The sequence below is a fragment of the Chrysemys picta genome, chromosome 6 (assembly GCF_011386835.1).
Source record: "Chrysemys picta bellii isolate R12L10 chromosome 6, ASM1138683v2, whole genome shotgun sequence".
NCBI classification, from domain to species: domain Eukaryota; kingdom Metazoa; phylum Chordata; order Testudines; family Emydidae; genus Chrysemys; species Chrysemys picta.
The window spans coordinates 128,954,597-128,975,077 of NC_088796.1; the positions used below are offsets into that span (position 1 = coordinate 128,954,597).

Here is a 20,481-nt window from a genome sequence, read left to right on the forward strand (position 1 = left end):
GCAGGAGAGCCAGTTGGCTACCAGAAAATCTCTCTTCTGCAGTGACGTGGGGTTAAGGGACACGGGGGAAAAGACATGGAAGCTGTGACTAAACTTAGAGCAGCAAGGCCAGGAAAACCAGGGTTAGGTCCCAGGCCTGGCTATCAGATCTGCTGTTTTCTATTCCTGGCTTTGGGACCATGAGCGAGTCTCTGCACCGCTGGGTGCCTCAGTTTCTCCAGCTATCAAATGGAGCTAATCAAGGTTTTGTTTGTTCTCCCCATTTTACAGGGTGGGAAACAGAGACACAGTTGGGACCTGTCTACACTACAGGTCTGTCGTGCGTTTGTAATCTGCTGACCCCCACATGTTGTTCAGAGCCTATGGACAACACAGCTCCTAAAGGTACGTTTGTTCTGTGCTTATCCCCTATGTACCAGCAGGGCTGGACAGCATTTCTCACTGTGCTGTGGGGAGCAGGTCCTGGGTACTAAGGGTCTGAAGAAGCTCTCAAGGACTAATTTTTTAAAATAATTGTTATCAATGAATTGGGAGAAAACATACAATCACTGCGGATAAGATTGGGGGGTGACAAAATACAGGCAGAGTGGTAATTCCTGATGGCGAGAGGGCAGTGATACAGAGCGATCTGGCTCATTCGGCCAACTGGATCCATTCAAAGAAAACAAGTTTGACCAGAGCCCAATGCAAGGTCCTACGCGTGGCAACAGGGCACACCGGCCACACCTCCAGAATGGGGACGTGTATCCAGGAAAGCAGTGACTCTGAAAAGGATTTAGGGGGCAGAGTGGAGAAGCCACTCAACATGAGCTCCCAGTGTGATGCTGTGGTGAACAGGGCTAAAGCCATCATTAGACGTAGGAGCAGAGCCGTGAGTAGGATAGGGAGGTGACACAGCAGCAGTGAGACTGCTATTGGAAGACTGCCTCCAGTGTTGGTGTCCTCCTTTGAAAAAGATCGTCCTAGAAATTGGAGCTGGGGCAGCAAAGAGCCACCAAATGTTCTGAGGGCTGGAGAAAAATGCCTTCTAGTGAGCTATTGAAAGAGCTCAACCTGTTTAGCTTATCAAAAGAAGATTGAAGGGGACTTCATTAAAGTGTTGAAGTGCCTTAATGGAGAGAAAATACTGGGTATTAAAGGGCTCTCTAGTCTAGCAGAGAAGGGCAGAACAAGACCCAATGGCTGGAAGGTGAAAAGAGACAAATTCCTATGACAAATAAGGCACAAATATTCAACAGCGAGGATGATTGAACACAGGAAGAAGCTACCAAGGAAAGTGGTGGATTCTCCATCTCTTGATGTCATTAATAAAGACTAGATGCCTTTCCGGAATGTGTTTGCCCCAAAAGTAGCTATTGTGGTAGACAGGAGGCCTTTGATATGCAGGGGGTCAGATTAGATGCTCTAACTGTCTCTTCTGGCCATAAAGTCTACTCATTTCTGAGAAACCGAGTGTAGCATTGGGAGCAGCTTGTGATGTTTTACTGTCTAGCCGGCTTGCTTCCTAGAATGAACACTCATTGAGTGGGGTGATCCACAGAGAGTAGCTCAAACCTCCAAAGGGTCTGCCCTGTGGCAGGACATTAGCACTGCAGGGGAGGGGTGGGTGTGGCAGTGACATCACAAAGGCCTTTTGCAGAACCTCAGCCTATTGGCCAAAGGTGCAGGGGAGGTGGTGACCTCACAGAGGGATGCTGACATCAGCCAGGCAGGACAGGGGCGCAGGGCCAGGGAAACCTCAGAGTCCCCTGTGGCTTTGCTTCAGCAAGTCTCCTTCTCGAGGTCTCTCTTTGAGGTCTGAGAGAGTATTTGGGTTCATGTATGTGACAACCAGGAGGAACCTCTTTTGAGTTTTCTCCTTTCTTTTTCCTGATTTCACTAGAAAACTGACGTCTCTGTTTAGAAGGTAAGAGCCTCCGAGAGGTTTGGAACCTGTTCAGTCTGCTGCATCTGGCGCCAGCTGAATTTTAGGCATGGAAAACACTAGCTTAAGGTGGCCAAATTTTATTCCCCACCTGGGATTTTGTCCCTTAGAATCTCTGGGGACATTAGGGTTTGTCCTTTTTCTTTTACCTTTTCCTCCATCCCTCCCTCCTTTCTCTTCATCTCTTACTTCTTTTGTCCTTCCCCGGTTCCCCTTCCACCACCAGGAGGGGTGTGTGTGTGTCGTGGGGGGTGCTCTACAACTCCCATTGTGGGAGGTCCACCGAAAAATGTGGGGCTGAAACAGTGCTCAGACAGTGATCCCCAGCGGTGACCTGGGCCATCCTTTGGGCTCTCTGGTGAGAACCCTCATCCTCCCGCCCCTCGGTCTCTACCCTGATTGGCTGAGCAGGGGGTTATTGACAGGGAGGAGACTCAGGTCCCTGTTGTTTTCTTTTAAGACCAAGTAAATAGTCATAACCAGTCATATGTTTGACAAATTTTGCTGCGTCTCTGCAGTTCATTATTTTCTCTAACATTCCAGTTCTCCTAAAATACTTGCTGAATAATTACTATGAACTCTTGCTGGTCTGGAACTCACTTGAGAGCACTTTATTCAGGTCATTCAATGTCTGAAATTCAAGATCCGATGGTTAGTTTGAAAATCAGGGCTCTTGGGTCCTATTCCCAACTTTGCCACGGACTGGCTGTGTGACCTAAGACAAGTCAATTCTCCTTTCTCAGCCTCAGCTTCTCCCTCTTTCGAGTAGGGATAACAATCCGCCCCTACCTACCTCCCGGCAGGTGGAGGTTGGGGATCTATTGGAGAGTGTCACTAGGAGCAGTGCATAAGATGAGGAGTCCTATCATGTTTACTCAGAGCAGATTAGGACATAATAGAATGGCTGAAATAGTCTATTTTATTTGTATTTTATTATGTTGCAATTGTTAAAAGCAGCAACTACTTAGCTCAGACTGAAACTTCTTATCTAATTTTTGAGATTTAAGTGTCTCCTCTTTGTGGAGCTCAAACCTCCAAAGTGTCTGCCCTGTGGCAGGACATTAACACTGCAGGGGAGGAGTGGGTGTGGCAGTGACATCACAAAGGCCTTTTGAAGGACCTCAGCCTATTGGTCAAAGGTGCTGGGGAGGTGGTGACCTCACAGAGAGATGCTGACATCAGCCAGGCAGGACAGGGGCGCAGGGCCAGGGAAACCTCAGAGTCCCCTGTGGCTTTGCTTCAGCAAGTCTCCTTCTCGAGGTCTCTCTTTGAGGACTGAGAGAGTATTTAGGTTCATGTACATGAGCGCCAGGAGGAACCTCTTTTGAGTTTTCTCTTTTCTTTTTCCTGATTTTACTAGAAAACAGACATCCCTGTTTAGAAGGTAAGAGCCTCCGAGAGGTTTGGAACCTGTTCAGTCTGATGCATCTGGCGCCACCTGAATTCTAGGCATGGAAAACACTTGCTTAAGGTGGTCGAATTTTATTCCTCACCTGGGATTTTGTCCCTTAGAATCACTAGGGACATTAGGGTTTGTCCTTTTTCTTTTACCTTTTCCTCCATCCCTCCCTCCTTTCTCTTCATCTCTTACGTCTTCTGTCCTTTCCTCTGTTCCCCTCCCACCACCAGGAGGACTCTGTGTGTGTGGCGTGGGGGGTGCTCTGCAGTGGGAACAGGGACAATTCTCCAACTTTGGGCAGTCGAGAGCCTGGGTGAGATAAGGGGTGTTAAAGCCCTTTGTGAAGGAGAAAGGGGAGTTTCACGGTGTTGAGCACCAAGGAATTCTAAACTTTGCTAAAACATCTAGTCTGCAGAAACCAGAAATGGTCGGGGCCACATTGTAACCATTGTCTTTTTTAAGCCCATTGAGGGATGTGAGTCCCACCCTTTTAGGTATCTGGGGTGCTGGGAGGAGAGAAGAGGTGCCTGTCTCCATTTTATGGCCTCAACAAACTAAGTGCTGTGCCCCAGTTCTCGTCAGAGATCCCTGAAAAAGAACGTCTTCCCATCCATTAACATACCTGGAAAGATACTGGAACTCCTTATTAAACAATCAGTTTGTCAGCACCTACAGGACAATTTGGTTCTTAGGACTAGTGAGCATGGACTTGTCAAGAACAAATCATTCCAAACCAATCCTAGCTCCTTCTTTGTCAGGGTTACGGGCCTAGTGGAGGTGGGTAAACAGTAGATGTGATCCATCTTGGTGTTAATAAGGACATTCTCACAAACAAACTAGGGAGATGTGGTCTAGATGCAATTAGCATAATATGTGTGCACAGATGGTTGCAAGCCCATATTCCAACAGCCCAGAACCAAACACTCCTTCTCCTGGGCAGTGCGCTCCGATCTCTAATGGTCAGATGCTGCTTAGCACTGTCAGAGCAGCTTTTGCTGGGGGATTCTCCCAGCACTTTCCAATAGTGGGAAAGTATGAAATCCCCATTTGACTGCTGGGGACAGAGCCTAGAGCGGGGAGCAACTTACCCAAAGTCCCACAGGTCAATAGGAAACCAGCAATGGAACCCAGGAGTCCTGACTCCCAGTTCCCTGCTCCAATCACTCCAGCGGAGCACACTCCCTCTCAAAGCAGGGGGACCGGACCTGAGGGCCTGGTTGTAATTGCCAGCTGTGGGAGGGAGTGTGCAGCAGTGGTTAGTGAAGGGGCCTGGAAATAAGGACTGCTGGGTCCCATCCCTGGCTCTGACACTTGGTGTGACCCTGAGCCAGTAGCTTCCCCGCCCCAGGCCTGGTTCTCATCAGTGGGGTTGGGGTCGCAGCCCCTACAGACCAGGGGGGTTGGGAGGCTCCAGGAAGGTGTGTAAAGTGCCGGGATGTCAGGATCCCGGAGGCGCTGTCACCCCCGCACTAGGCCAGTGTTCTGCACCCCCGGCTGCTGGCCGAGTTTGTCCCTTGGCAATAAGACAGACTCTTGTTTTCACAGCCAGTCGATCGCCCAGTGCTATCACATTGCCTGCTGGCTGGGCAGGGTAACTCCTCAGGTCACCACCACCCTCTCCAGCCTGCCTTGGCTTTGGGGAGTGAGGAGAAGGGCGAGGGATGACACTGAACATCCTCCATCCATCGCTCCGTCAGCAGAGCAAGTGAGTGGCATTAGGGTTCCCCGTTGGCGTCCCCTGTCTGTCTGGGGAGAGGCAGAAAGAGGGGGAAAGAATCTCTCCCAAAGGAGATTGGATTTGCAAACCGCCCCCAGGAGCCCCTCGCTCTCAGACCGGGGAGGGGCTTCTCCAGAGCCGTCTCCAGTGTGTTTGGAAAGGTCCCAGCAATGGGGCTCCCAGCCCTTCCCTTGTGGGAGACCGTTCCCCAGGCTGAGCGTCTCTGAGCTGGGCCAGACCCTGTGAGCTGCTGAGCATGGAAATCAATGGGAAAGGCAGGGGTCCTGGCCTTGCTCTGCCTCGGGACTTTGACGTGGGGAATGGTTTCGCAGGAGAAGTCCGGACTCCTGGGTTCTGTTCCTTTTCTAGCCTGGGGGGGAGTGTGGGTTTGCACTGCAGGAGGGAGCTGCTTGTCCAAAGTGACTGAACCCAGTGATGGAAAAGGAGGAGACTCCCCGGGCATTGCAGCCCCAGGGATGACGAGGGGGAACACTGGGAGCAGATCATGCAATGAACTCCTGCCAGTGCGTGTAGATTGCATTACATGCACCCCTGTGGGGGGAGGAGGAGCTGCTCTGGCTGGGGCAGGGATGGGGAGGGACCAAACAGGCTGGTTAGTGAGAGGCTGCCTTGACCCCAGACTCACGCCCGCTCCCCGCTCGGTTCCAGGATGGCCAGGCTCCTGAGAAGGTTCAGGAAGAAGGCTCTGCAGGTGGCCCCAGAGCCTGAGGGAAGCAGCTGCCATCTTCCCCCGGAGCAGAACGGCTCCTCCATCCCCACTGGCGGGGAAGGAGCTCCTGGCCAGGCCAGGAGGTGGAAGTGCCCAGCCTTCTGGCGGAGAAAACCCGCTCCCAGCGCAGGCGCCGAGGTGGGAGAGGCCAGGTCGAAATGGAGCTGGGCCCGGATGCGGCTGGGCAGGCAGGACCCAGAGCAGGAGGGGAGCCGGACTGGGTGACTCTGGGGCATGTTGTGTGGGAAGCACCGGCCCCAGGAGCCCAGCCCTGATTCCCAGCAGGAGGCATCGCCCTGCCCGGTCACTGAGGACCTTCCAGCCTCCCCAGGGCAGGAGGTGGAGGATCCCTGTCCCACCACCAGCAGCTCGGCCCGCTCCCCATGGGACAGCAGCAGTGCCTGGGACTCGGGCAGCAGCGAGGCCGATGGACGCCGCAGCTTTGTTCCAGGTGAGGAGTCAGGCTGGGCTCAGGGAGAGGTGAGGGCGGGGCTGTGAACACCCTGGGCCCAGGCCCTCGATCAGTGCTATGGGGGCGGGTCCCCAGCCCAGGGGTCTGGCCTGAGCCACATGAACCCCACTGACACTAGATGCTGCCACTTTGGTCCTTGGTGCTCCAGTTGGGGGGAGGCACCTCTCAGGGAGTCCAAGACAGTCTGGATGGGTCTCTTTGCTATGGGCTCCTGAAGGAGTTGGGGGCTGAAGGCATCACTGAGAGGGGGTAGTGTGGGGCCCGATCTGCCCTGGGTCCCGGTCATGGGAAGGGGACACATTGCCCCACCGTGCCCCTGTCATTCCCCCGAGTGGCAGTAGGCGTCACCCTGTCCCCTTCTCTCCCAGGTGCAGGGACTGCCAGGGACTCAGGGGACGAGGAGGAGGAATGGGTGGACGTGGCCACAGAGGAGGCTGCTCTCAATAACAGCCGAGAGCAGCTCCAAGGCGGAGAAAAGGTACAAACGTACCCCAGCTGTGCTGGAACCGAGACTGTCCTGCCCCTTCCCAGCACCTGACCCCCTGCAGAGGGCCTTGTCCCTGATGATCCACCAGCCCTAATGGGGACCTTTCTCCTCCATGATCTGGGACCCCAGAGGTGGGGGTGTCTGTCACACACCAGCCGGGTCTCCTTCCCCCACAGGCACTGTCCCAGTTCCTGACCCTGCTTGTGGTGGAGTGGTGGGTGATTTGGACAATGGGCGGGTCCCCACTATCCCCCATTCAGGCCTGAGTCCTGCAGCTGCTGTGTGGGGGCAGGGAGGTCCCTGGCTAACTGGCTCTCTCTCCCCTAACCCCCTCCTGGTGGGTGCAGGAGGAGGCCCAGCAGCTCATGTTCCTGCACGCCATCCACCCCGCGTCTCGCTGCACAGCAGAGAGGGCAGGACACAGTGGAGCCGCACTGCTGCAAGGCGGCTGTGGCGGAGAGGATTGTGGTGAGCGAGACACGGTGCCCAGCAGCTGGAGGAAAGACAGAGACATGGGAGGGGCAGGGGTCTCCCCAGGCCAATGGATGGGGGATTGTTGGTGCTGGAGGGGCAGCAGAGGGCAGGGATTGCTGGGGCTGAAGACTGGGGAGAAGAGACGGGAGAAATTCGGAGAGTGGTCACTATTGGGCAGGAATCGGTGGAGCGGGGGGTAGGTGGGGGGATCCTGCTGTCTGTGTGGGGCCCTGGCTGTGTAATCTCCTCACTGGGAAGTGTCAGTGTTGCCCGAATCTCACACGCTCCTTTGTCTCCGTTGGGTCTCACAGGAGCTCATTGAGGAGCTGCCTGATAACTCTCCACCCGGCGCCGTCCTCGCTAACTCCCTGATTGCTGTGGGCAACCTCAGGTACCGAGACCCTCCGGCCCGGTTCCCCTAACCCCAGTGCTGCTCAGGCCCAGGGCTGGGAGTCACTGCCCCTCCCACTCCCAGGTCACCGCCCAAGGGTGGCTCCTCTGGCAGAGGTGGGGGGAAGGGTCACTCTCTCCTGGCTGGGCTGTTCTTTTCACTCCAGTAACATTGCAACGGCTTTGGGGAGAGGCTCACTCCCAGGATCAGATACAGGAGGGGCAGCAGGGTCCAGGGAACAGGGGCTATTCCTGCCCTGCCACTGTCTGTCTGAGAAACCTTGGCCTTGTCATTCCCTGGCTCGGTGCCTCAGTTTCCATTCTCGCCAGCCTGTGCCTATTTCGCTGCAGTTTCACCTGCGTGTTGGTGCCAGTCCCATCCCCGCACTGCACAGTCTAATACCGGCTCCTCTCTCTTGCCAGCACCATGACACCTGCCCTGGAGCCAGAGCTGGAGACCCACCTCCTCCGAGCTGCCCTGCACGCCGTCTTCACCCTGGGCATGGCGAAGGACACCACCCAAGTGCAGGTAGATCATGCTAAAGTCATGGATTGAAGAGCCAGCTGTCATCCTGCCATGAATCCTGGCTAATTGCCTGCAGTGGGATGTGAATGAGAGAGGCCAGGATATGTGTTTGGGGGTCTCACCAGTGCTTCCCAGAGACCCTACTTCCCATCCTGTGGCGGGTGTAGCCCCAGTTTCCCTAACTCTGACCCATGGCTCTCCCTTGCTTTTAGGATCTGCCTAGGGTCTTGCCAGACCTCCTGGACGCCATGCTGGGGAACCTGCTGGCAGAGTCCCCAGACACCGACAGGCTCCAGTACATCTTGGAGGTGAGCCCGATGAGAGGGGTGGGGGCAATTTTACCTTCACTCTTAGATCCATTTTCCAGTCTGTCCTTCTAGCCGGGCCCCCAGTGGGCATCCTTGGTCAGGGCAGTCAGTGCAATGCCTCCTTTCCCCACAGCACATTAACTACCGGATCATGTCCACGGTGCCGCGAGAGAGAGCCAGGGCTGTTAAGAGCAGCACGGCCCTGCTCAGATTCACCATCACCCTCCCTGAGTTTGACGTAAGTGACCTCTGACCCCAGCTTCCTGACTCCAGGGGTAGGTGATCTGGCTCTGACTGGCTGTAGGATCTGCTGCTGCAGGGGCTGTGGGTTAGGAGTGTTCCTCTTGGGGAGGCAGAGTCAGAGCAGAGAGTGAGCCTGGCTTGAGTCAAGTTCTTCTTGTCCTAGTTAAGTAGTGACTCTGGGCTTTTAAGGGGACTGTGCTCCAGGTTCATGCCTCCCTGTCATCCTGGAACAGCTGGGGAAGCAAGTCCTCGTGGAGGGCCCAGCCCACAGCCCTGTGCTCCAGGCTTCCTTGGGGGCAGAGGAAATTAAGTGTCTGGCTCTAGCTCCTATCCTCTAGCATCTCCTGCAGAGGGGCTGAGGGGAAGGAGAGTCCTGGCCCGGGGGGGACTGGGAGCTGACAGGAAAATGCTGATGGAGTCCCCTCTCCCTCTCCCGTCCATTAGAACTCAGCGGAATTCCCCAGGATGGGTCACCACATGGCACAGCGAGCTCTGTCCGTCAGTGACCCAGCCAAGGACATCAGCCGGCAGGCCAGGGAGGGGGTTTACCGGCTCTACCAGCTGCTGCTGCACCAGAGGGGTAAGGAACCCAGCTGGGAAATGGCACCCGCTAGAAGAGTGAGACTGGGACCTCAGCCAATTTCTCTCAGACTGACCCCGGCTGGAGGATGAGTCTCTCTATCTCTTTCTGTGTTCCACACCACACCCTGCAATTCTGTTGGGCCGGGCACGCAGCGAGGACTCTGCCCACTGTGCAGCCACCAATGGGATTGGAAGGACACAAGCCCTGCAACCAGAAGGACAAATGTGTGTGTGTCTCTCTCCCTGTCACCTACTCCCTCCTGGGGGAAACCCAGCAGCTGATGGGGGACAAGGTGAGCAGCTGCATTAGACTCAGGAGATTGGGGCGGGGCCCAGGCCTCATTCCCATCCTGTGGCCATTCGCTGGCCTGGCACAAGGAGCCTGGTGGGGAATGAAAGGGAGAGCAGGTGCTCCTGGGAAGGGAGATGAATTCACCTCCATGAGCAGGAGCGAACCAGCTTGTCCCCGGAGCAGCTCCACCCAGCTCTTTAGCCAGGCTAATTAATGACAAGCTTTGCCTCATCCCAGACTTATGTTCTTAGGACAGGGTGCTATCGCTCTTGGGAAGGGCAGGAGAGTCCCCCAAGTGCCCTCTGCGAGACTCTCCTGTCCCACAGGGCCGCTCCCAATTCCTAGTGGTCTGGTGTCTGTGTCACCCGAGCCACCACCCAGAGTTGCTCCCATCACTGGCAGCCTGGGAGGCCAAGGACTGACGGGTGATGGCGTCTGACCAGGCAGGGCTGAGGCACATGGGCAGGGGACGGTTGTCCTGCTGCTGGCAAGGCTGGACCCGTTCTGGAGAGAACAGGAGGATTCAGTCAGCAGTAGGGTTACCATGTCTAATAAATAAAAGAAGAGGACTCTCCACGGGCCCTGGCCCCGCCGATTTCCCCACCCCTAGCCCCGCCCTCCCTCCGCCCCCTCCTCCCTCCCACTCGCAGCCATGGGGAAAGGGCTGCCCCAGCGCTACCGGCTTCACGGTTTGCCGGGCAGCCCCCAGACCCTGCACCCCCGGCCGGCGCTTCCCCAGCGCAGCTGGAGCCTGGGAGGGGAAGCGCCCAGCCGGTAGCACTCGGGCTTTGGGCAGCCCCTATGCCTCCGGACCCTGCGCCCCCAGCCGGGCACTTCCCCTCCCAGGCTTCGGCGGCGCAGGGTCCGGAGGCACGGGGGCTGCCCGAAGCCGGTAGTGCTCGGGCAGCTCGGCTCTTAAAGTCTGAGAGGGGAGGAGCGGAACAGCTCAGCTGGAGCCCGGGAAGGGAAGTGCCTGGCCCATGGCTCGGGGTCCGGAGGCAGTGGGGGGCTGCCCGAAGCCAGTAGCGCTGGCTCGGGCAGCTCGGCTCTTAAAGTCTGAGAGGGGAGGAGCGGAGCAGAGCAGCCGCGGGAGGGGAAGTGCCCGGCCGGCAGTTTCCAGACATGTTTGGCTTTTCGGCAATTCCCCCCGGACGGCGGTTTGATTGCCGAAAAGCAGGACATGTCCGGGAAAAACGGGACGTATGGTAACCGTAGTCAGCAGGGGCTGCCGATCCGTCCCATTCACTAGGGCTGCCATCCTGCGGCTTCAGCATTAGTGGCTGGGGTGACTTGGGGAAAGGTCTCAACCTCCCCACATCCCACTTCACTGCTGCCAGAATCCCTCCTGCCCCCCCGCTACAGTCCCCTCCTTACCCAACCTGGGTGGGGCTGGAGGAGAGGGGTCTGAGAACTTGAGCTGTGGATTGGAGGTGGAACAGCTGTCAGAGGCACTGAGGGGGAAGTGGCAGGAGCTCCCCGTACAAGGAGGGGGGTTGCCACTGGAGGTCACTAGGAAGGACAACAAGACTCCATCCTGGGGGTCAGGAGGGGAAATCCATCCCTCAGAGGTGGGCAGGGGCTGGGTGGAAATGCTGCTGGTTCCAGGGACCGTTAATCCCCCCTGATTCCTCGGAGGCGTCTGAGTCTCAGACAGGTTCTCGTTCCCTTACAGCAGGAGGACGTCACGGCCAATGTGATGCGCCAGCTCCGTATCATGCGGCACTTGCGCCAGGTGCCCGAGGCGCTGCAGGGCCTGTGCCTCTGAGGCCACCAGCAATTCCCGCTCTCTGCTGCAGGTACTGCTCTGGCTCTCTGTAAATGGGGAGCTAGTGGAAGGGGAAATGGAGCCTCCTGGCACTCACAGAAACCCTCTCCCCTCTCTGTGGAGCAGGGTCCATTCCTCTGCCCCCAAATTCCTTCATCTGGGACAGGAGCTCTTTCCCTCACACCCATTCCCCTCCCCTCTTTCCTTGATCTACCCCCATCCCATTCCCCCTGCGCCCAGGCAGAGCTCCCCATATGGTGCAGAAAGGCCTGTGATATGCAGGGGGTCAGATTAGATGCTCTAACTGTCTCTTCTGCCCATAAAGTCTACTCATTTCTGAGAAACCGAGTGTAGCATTGGGAGCAGCCTCTGCTGTTTTACTGTCTAGCCGGCTTGCTTCCTAGAATGAACACTCATTGAGCGGGGTGATCCACAGAGAGTAGCTCAAACCTCCAAAGGGTCTGGCCTGCGGCAGGACATTAGCACCGCAGGGGAGGGGTGGGTGTGACAGTGACATCACAAAGGCCTTTTGCAGGACCTCAGGCTATTGGTCAAAGGTGCTGGGCAGGTGGTGACCTCACAGAGAGATGCTGACATCAGCCAGGCAGGACGGGCTCAGGGCCAGGGAAACCTCTGAGTCCCCTGTAGCTTTCCTTCAGCAAGTCTCCTTCTCGAGGTCTCTCTTTGAGGACTGAGAGAGTATTAGGGGTCACGTACGTGAGCACCAGGAGGAACCTCTTTTGAGTTTTCTCTTTTCTTTTTCCTGATTTTACTAGAAAACTGACGTCCCTGTTTAGAAGGTAAGAGCCTCCGAGAGGTTTGGAACCTGTTCAGTCTGATCCATCTGTTCCACAAGTCCTTCAGTCCAATCCACTTCCCTAAGTAATTTCCTTAATTTTTTAAAGTTAGCCGTTTTGAAAAAAAAAACCCTAGTCACAGATCTATTTTTGTTTACCCTTCCATTTAGTTTAAACTGAATTAGCTCACGATCGCTCAAACCAAGGCTGTCCCCTACAACCATTTCTTCTAAGAGATCCTCACTACTCACCAAAACCAAATCTAAAATGGCATCCCCTCTTGTTGGTTCAGCAACTACTTGGTGAAGGAATCCATCAGCTATCACATCTAGGAAAATCTGAGCCCTATTATATTACTAGCACTTGTCCTCCAGTCTATATCTGGGAAGTTAAAGTCTCCCATGATCACACAATTCCCATTAGTATTTGCTTCATTAAAAACATTGAAGAGGTCTCTATCCCTATCCAAATCAGACTCCTGTTCTAACAGACAGGAACCCTCCCCCCCCCCCCCCGCGAAAGGCAGAGATAGAGCCCAGGAATCGATATGGTGGGGAAATTTCATTGAAACCGTTTCTGACCGAAAATCCTTTTCAAACTAAACCAGTTTGTTTCTTGAAATCATAACAAGTGGCAATGAAAATTCTTTGTCACAATGTGTTAAATTGTCTCGTTGCATCAAAGAGTAGACACTTAGATCTCAAAAATTAGATAAGATGCTTCGGTCTGAGCTAAGTAGATGCTGATCTTAACAATTGCAAAATAATACAATACAAATAAAATAAACTATTTCAGCCATTCTATTATGTCCTAATCTGATCTGAGTAAACATGATAGGACACCTCATCTTATGCACTGCTCCTAGTGACACTCTCCAATAGACCCAGCAGTCCTTATTTCCAGGCCCCTTCACTAACCACTGCTGCACACTCCCGCCCACAGCTGGCAATTACAGCCAGGCCCTCATGTCCGGTCCCCCTGCTTTGAGAGGGAGTGTGCTCCGCTGGAGTGATTGGAGCAGGGAACTGGGAGTCAGGACTCCTGGGTTCCATTGCTGGTTTCCTATTGACCTGTGGGACTTGGGGTAAGTTGCTGCCCCCTCTAGACTCTGTCCCCAGCAGTCAAATGGGGATTTCATACTTTCCCACTATTGGAAAGTGCTGGGAGAATCCCCCAGCAAAAGCTGCTCTGACAGTGCTAAGCAGCATCTGTTTGCTTGTGAGAATGTCCTATGGGACTGTGTCAAAATCCTTATTAATACCAAGATAGATCACATCTACTGTTTACCCACCTCCACTAGGCCCCTAACCCTGCCAAAGAAGGAGCTAGGATTGGTCTGGAATGATTAGTTCTTGACAAGTCCATGCTCACTAGTCCTAAGAACCAAATTGTCCTGCAGGTGCTGACAAAATGATTGTTTAATAAGCAGAGGCTGCTCCCAATGCTACACTCGGTTTCTCAGAAATGAGTAGACTTTATGGGCAACAGAGACCGTTAGAGCATCTAATCTGACCCCCTGCATATCACAGGCCTCCTGTCTACCACAATAGCTACTTTTGGGGCAAATACATTCCGGAAAGGCATCTAGTCTTTATTAAATGACATCAAGAGATGGAGAATCCACCACTTTCCATGGTAGCTTCTTCCTGCGGTCAATCATCCTCGCTGTTGAATATTTGTGCCTTATTTGTCATAGGAATTTGTCTCTTTTCACCTTCCAGCCATTGGGTCTTGCTCTGCCTTTCTCTGCTTGATTAAAGAGCCCTTTAATACCCAATATTTTCTCTCCATTAAGGCATTTCAACACTTCAGTGAAGTCACCTTTCAATCTTCTTTTGATAAGCTAAACAGGTTGAGCTCTTTGAATAGCTCACTAGAAGGCATTTTTCTCCAGCCCTCAGAACATTTGGTGGCTCTTTGCTGCCCCAGCTCCAATTTCTAGGACCATCTTTTTCAAAGGAGGACACCAACACTGGAGGCAGTATTCCAATAACAGTCTCACTGCTGCTGTGTCACCTCCCTATCCTACTCACGGCTCTGCTCCTTCGTCTAATGATGGCTTTAGCCCTGTTCACCACAGCATTACACTGGGAGCTCATGTTGAGTGGCTTCTCCACTCTGCCCCCTAAATCCTTTTCAGAGTCACTGCTTTCCTGGATACACGTCCCCATTCTGGAGGTGTGGCCGGCGTGCCTTGTGGCTATGTATAGGACCTTGCATTGGGCTCTGCTCAAACTTGTTTTCTTTGAATGGGTCCAACTGGCCGAATGAGCCAGATCGCTGTATATCACTGCCCTCTCGCCATCAGGAATTACCACTCTGCCTGTATTTTGTCACCCCCCAATCTTATCCGCAGTGATTGTATGTTTTCTCCCAATTCATTGATAACAATTATTTTAAAACATTAGTCCTTGAGAGCTTCTTCAGACCCTTAGTACCCAGGACCTGCTCCCCACAGCACAGTGAGAAAGGCCGTCCAGCCCTGCTGGTACATAGGGGATAAGCACAGAACAAACACACTTTAGGAGCTGTGTTGTCCATAGGCTCTGAACAACATGTGGGGGTCAGCAGATTACAAACGCACGACAGACCTGTAGTGTAGACAGGTCCCAACTGTGTCTCGGTTTCCCACCCTGCTCTAAGTTTAGTCACAGCCGCCATGTCTTTTCCGCCACGTCCCTTAACCCCACGTCACTGCAGAAGAGAGATTTTCTGGTAGCCAGCTGGCTCTCCTGCATGTGGATGTCGTTCCAAAAGACGTGCTCTGGCTCAGTCCCATCCTATGGTTGGCTGAAGGAACCACTTGGTCACATTCTAGGCCCTGAGTTATAGAGGAGGGGCGACTAGATGCACATAATAGTCCTTTCTGACCTGAACCTCTATCAATCGCTACATTTTCTGCTGCTAGGAAGAGAACTCTGGACCTATTTTCTCTCATTCACTTTCAGTCGGAATAATTTCAATCCAGACCAAAGGATTTCCTCTTCCATTGTGTCTTCAGCACCTTTGGGAGCAACCAGTTACTGTTACCCACAGGTTTCCAGTTTCAACCTGTCCCAGGATGAGATGACCAGGAAAGGGGTTGGAGCTCAACTGCACCTGGCCCAGGTGATGCAGCTCCCTAGGGTGAAGGGAATAAGTGTGGGGGTCACGTGACAAGACGCAGCCTGTGACTAGGACCCAGGCCTGCTGAGAGATAGAAGGGCAGCCTGTGCTCAGCCAGGAGAGAGACCCCAAGGGAAGCAGGCATGGGAGGGGCTTGGAGAGTCCTTTAAAGGTCGGGACAAGCTGGGAAGGGGCCAGGCTGAACACTAAGGACCAGGCTCTAGGAGGGAAAGACAGGGCAGTTTAGGAGATGGGGCAGATAGTCCAGTTGGTTTCGGCTCCCAGGACCAGACACCCAGAGGTGAAGGTGGTTGTCGGGGCTTCTGTCCTTCTTCCCCAGTGTAGATTTGATAGTGGAGAAGACTGATGCCGTAAGGGGGAAGTGAGTTACCCCAAGGTCACCCAGTGAGTTTATATCACAAATGCATACTCGGAAGGATCCAATAGAAACATGGATTCTCCAGTCTCTTCTTTCTAGGAGTCCCCAGGGCTAAGGTAAAACCCCTGCTGCCCCTCCCCATTCTGCTCACCTCCAAGATGTGCTGGAGTTTGTCTGTGCTGGGGGGTGCTGTCAGCAGGATCGAGAGCTCGTCATCCATGTTCTCTGGGCAGGCCTTGCTCAGAGCCTGCCAGCGGAGGGAGACCAGGGGTCAGGATTATGGAACCTGGGGTGACACCTGCCAGGATGACAGCAGGCTCTGTAGTCCTTGCGCAGAGCAGCTCTCTGCAGAGGGCCTGGTGCACAGCAGTGTAGGGAACAGCCAAGCTGCTAGGGATGGGAGCTGGGCTTCCTGGCAGAGTCCAGCACCCAATGCCCAGCGTCTGCAAGGAAGGGATTCCCCACCGAGGGGCAACATCATCTCCCACACACGGGGTGTCTCCCCCTGACACTTGATTCATCCTATGGCCTGTTCCCATCTCTGCCCACCACACTCCCAACTCAGCAGCTCCAGCTACCGAAGGGAGCACGAACCAGAGGCCTTCCTGCTCTTGGGACAGAGGAGTAGGTTGATGATCTACCTGGATGTGAGCGTTGGCCTTCCCCATGCCCAGGGTCTAGACTCCATTCAGGGCAGCGCACAGGAACTGCGATTCCTATTCTGGATCTAGTGGCAGCTTCAGTTTGCTGGCAGGGGACTGTACATGAGACCTTGCAGTTGAGGGGGTGACACAGGCACTAACGTGCATGGGAGTTTGAGCAACAGGGCAGAGGCCTGTGTGGGGCAAGGAGGGCAGGGATTTGGGAAGCAAGAGCCGAGGATCAAACCCTTTCTTAATGTGGGTCGGGATGATCCCCATTTCAAAGATAGAGAAAGTGAGGCACGAGGTGGGAGAGTGACCTGGCCAGGATCACGTTACCGCTCAGTGGCAGGACTGCAAACAACCCGTTCCCTGATCTCCTCACTGGACGCTGCTACCCCTCCTGTATGACCCCTCCAGCCATCCTCGCCCACAGGCCATCCCCACCACTCTCCAATACCAGGCTGTTTCCACAATGGAAGCAGGCTTGTAACAGAGTTCACTCACCGATAGGTGCCCCTTCCTTCAAGGCCTGGGGTCACAGATTTCTTGGGCTAGCACGCCCGCCAGCAGGTTTTTGGCTGGGAACTCAGCCCTTCGGCCAGGCGACCATCTTTTAGTCCCACTCCTTCCTGGGTCGCGCTCATCCCAAACGAAAAGTCAAAAAATGTCTTTAACTGAAACAAGATCCTCTGTCCCTTGGGGGCTTTTCCTCAGCCTGACTTTGGCTCGGCCTGCCCTTGCTGGCCTTGGTAGCCCTTTCTATGGCCCTGTACATCCCCTTCCTTAGAGACCGTGGGAGAACCAGTCCTACCCTGGATTCTAGGGTCTGCCCCAAGGCCCTGTACCGAACAGCTAGGCCTGCTCCTGTACCTTTGTTGCGGTTTCCCCTGGTTTCCCCTCAGCTGGAGCTCACTCTGTAATCCATTTGGCCTAGCTCCAGGCTTTATGGCCCACAGGCCAAGCCCCCGTTATATACCCTCCTCCTTAGAACCTGGCCCACGCGGGGGCAAGTTCTATTCTTCTCCAAGCTTCATCCCTCGTCATCTCATCGCTGTCACCGGCTGCGCGCTTGTACAGCCTGTGCGCAGTGTCTGCAGCTCCACTGCCAGCTCGCTCGGGGCAAACCTTCTCTTCTGCAGTATCCCGACGCTCTTCCTGCAGCCACTCAGTCTCATCAACAGCTGCTTGCAGAGCCTCTTCTGAAGCCTTTAGCGTCTTCTGTTGCCTTTTTGCTACTGTCGCTGCATCTGCCAAAACCTTTTCGGTCAGGGTCTGAGAACCCACCATGGACTGCTCCACCCTTGTGTTTGTCCCTCCTCCAGTCTGCTTCATCTCTGGGCCAATCATTTCGTCCTTCATCTCCCTGCAGCACCCGACAGGGTGTGTTGGTGGAGGGTCTGCAAGGTCCAAGGCCACCCCAGCCACCTCCACCTTGCCTGCCTCATGGGGGTTTGTGTCAGAGGACACCTTCTCCTTTCTTTCTAACTTCTTAGGGCCCTGGCCCCTCGTTCAGCCACTCAGCAATTTCCTAAGCAGGCCGTGTCTTTTGATATGGCCTGCTTCTCTGCCCCCAAAACAAAGAACTCTTGCTCCTATCTTGGCATTAGGCCACGCTTGTACACTTTCTCATGCCCTTCTCCCTGGGCTAACCTTCTCAGCACAGCCCAGGCATGCTCTCGTTCTCTGCTCTTTTTGTCCATGGGCATAGCAGACCCTGGGTTGATTTCCCTTTGCAGGATCTCTCACAGGTATTGCTGCTGCTGCGTCTGTAGCTCCACCTGCACTTCCTTCTGCGTCTGTTGGTTTTCTAGGAGCTGCTGGAGAAACCCCTAGATCTGCTTTGGCTGCTTAGCCAGTCCCTGGAACTGAAGTGGGAAATCCAGCGACCAGCTTGGTCCCTTGATACACCTGCTTGGGGGAGGGATAGCTCAGTGGTTTGAGCATTGGCCTGCTAAACCCGGGGTTGTGTGCTCAATCCTTGAGGGGGCCATTTAGGGATCAGGGCAAAAAACTGTCTGGGGATTGGTCCTGCTTTGAGCAGGGGGTTGGACTAGATGACCTCCGGAGGTCCCTTCCAACCCTGATATTCTATGATTCCTTCAGCAACCAAGACTTCCCTCACGGATCACAGGGGTAACTCAATCCTGCCAACTATGCCAATCATAAATGAATCTACTCATCGTTAGGTGCCCCCCCGGCAGCCAGGCATGGCATCACAGCCCTCTCGCTGGGCTAGCGTCCCCCATCCATGGTCGCTCCAGCACCACAGTAGTTTCTCTGCCTGGTAACTCCGGCCAGGTCACCACCTTTAGTCCACCCTTCTGGGGCCCAGCTTGCCTCACGCTAAAAGTCCAAAGAGGTCTTTCCACAGACAGAAGTCCTTCTGCCATCGCTGGGGCACTTGCTCAGCCTGTAGCCCCCTTGCTGGCCTTGGGAACCCTCTCCAGGTGCGTGTACGCCGCCTCCTCTGGGGCCGGTAGGGGAACCCAGTCCCACCCTGACATTGATAGCAGCTCAGGGCCCTGGACCCAACAGCTAGGTCTGCACCTTTCTCTTTGCTGCACTTTTCCAACCTCTCTTCTCAAGTTCCCCTCCAGGCTTTCCTTGCTGCTCTGAACTTCCTACCTCGTTCTCAATCCTGTTGCTACCCCAGCTGGGCTGTATCACCACTGAAGTCTGGCTCTTTAGGGGGGCGGATATGGTGCCTCTCAGTTCGGGCTCATTCTGTAATCAGCTTTCTGTGAGTGCCAGGGGGCTCCATTTCCCCTTCCACTAGCTCCCCATTTACAGAGAGCCAGAGCAGTACCTGCAGCAGGGAGCGGGAGTTGCTGGTGGCCTCAGAGGCACAGGTCCTGCAGCGCCTCGGGCACCTGGCGCAAGTGCCGCATGATACGGAGCTGGCGCATCACATTGGCTGTGACGTCCTCCTGCTGCAAGGGAACGAGAACCTGTCTGAGACTCAGACGCCTCCGAGGAATCAGGAGGGATTAACGGCCCCTGGAACCAGCAGCATTTCCACCCAGCCCCTGCCCACCTCGGAGGGATGGGTTCCCCCTCCTGACCCCCAGGATGGAGTCTTGTCCTTCCTAGTGACCTCCAGTGGCAACCCCCCTCCTTGTACGGGGAGCTCCTGCCACCTCCCCCTCAGTGCCCCTGACAGCTGTTCCACCTCCAATCCATAGCTCAAGTTCTCAGACCCCTCTCCTCCAGCCCCATCCAGGTTGGGTAGGGAGGGGACTGTAGCGGGGGGGCAGGAGGGATTCTGGCAGCAGTGAAGTGGGATGTGGGGAGGTTGAGACCTTTCCCCAAGTCACCCCAGCCACTAATGCTGAAGCCGCAGGATGGCAGCCCTGGTGAATGGGACGGATCGGCAGCCCCTGCTGACTGAATCCTCCTGTTCTGTCCAGCAGGGCCGGCTTTAGGAAGGGCGGGGCCCAATTCAAACCTTTTTGGCGGGGCCCCGGCGGGATGACTAACAAAAAAAAAATGTAAAAAAAAGCCTTTCATTTCGTCCATGTATTATTTACTTTCCATAACTATATAAATAATAAAATTATATATTATGTACATTGCATCATATATGCTGTTGATCGGTTATTAATGAGCTCCGTTTCACGTGTGTGGGTCCCCGCCACTCCCTGGGGGTGTGCTAGGGTGACCAGATGTCCTGATTTTATAGGGACAGTCCCGATTTTTGGGTCTTTTTCTTATAGGATCTTATTATCCCCCACCCCCTGTCCCGATTTTTCACACTTGCTGTCTGGTCACGCTAGTGGTGTGCACATGTGTGGGTCCCAGCTGCTCCCTGCCCCCCTCATTGAAGCAGGTGTGCAGGGTTACTGCCCTGGGAACTGCAGGGCACCAGTGGACATGGGGCTGGCTGGAGGCAGGGCAGGGGCTCACTGGAAGTAGGGTCTGGCTGCAGGCAGGGCAAGGGGTGCGGGGCTGGCTGGAGACAGGGGTGTGTGGGGTTGGCTGGCTTTTGGGCAGGGCCGCAGGGGGGTGCGGCAGGGGTTGCCTGGAGACAGGGCAGGGGGTCCGGCAGAGGCTGGCTGTGGGCAGGGGGTGCAGGGCTGGCTACAGGCAGGGCAGGGGGGCGGGGCTGGTGCGGGCAGAACGGGGGGGGGCAGGGCTGGAGGTAGGGCAGGGGTGCAGCAGGGGCTGGCTGCGGACAGGGGGTGCAGGGCTGGCTGGAGACGGGGCTGGCTGCGGGCAGGGGGTGCGGGGCTGGTGCGGGGATGGGGTGC

The 20,481-nt window shown here is 55.0% G+C and overlaps 1 long non-coding RNA gene across 1 annotated transcript in view; it reads left to right on the top strand.

Annotated features, from left to right (window-relative positions):
* The first annotated feature begins 261 nt into the window (after positions 1-261).
* The window catches only part of LOC135972510 (uncharacterized), a 32,448-nt gene continuing 12,228 nt past the window's right edge, over positions 262-20,481 (top strand). Inside the window, exon 1 of the long non-coding RNA XR_010588974.1 lies at positions 262-384. This is a non-coding gene — a long non-coding RNA (uncharacterized LOC135972510). The remainder of the gene's footprint in view (positions 385-20,481) is intronic.